Consider the following 324-nt stretch of genomic DNA (forward strand, 5'->3'; position numbering starts at 1 on the left):
CCCTTAAAGTCTCCATGCCACCCAATGGACACCCTTTTATTTCGCTCTGCCCCTACAACCACAGAATTAAAGTTCTCCCAATGAGAAATCTGCACTAAAAAGTGTACATTTTTTTAACATTGCTTGACATTGAAGTTGAAGATATATAAAGCTGTCAGGGTGGAAAAAGTTAAATGAATAAATGCTCAGTGCTGAATTTGGCACCCCCTTTTGGTGACATGAGGACACTAAGATGAAAAGGCCTAACAAAAACATATGTTGTCAGAAATAGTCAGACATTCTACACAAGGTTTTAAACACATATGTGTATATATGTACACATAT

The sequence above is a fragment of the Morone saxatilis genome, unplaced genomic scaffold (assembly GCF_004916995.1).
Source record: "Morone saxatilis isolate NCDOM2014 unplaced genomic scaffold, NCSU_SB_2.0 Contig16, whole genome shotgun sequence".
Taxonomy (NCBI): domain Eukaryota; kingdom Metazoa; phylum Chordata; class Actinopteri; family Moronidae; genus Morone; species Morone saxatilis.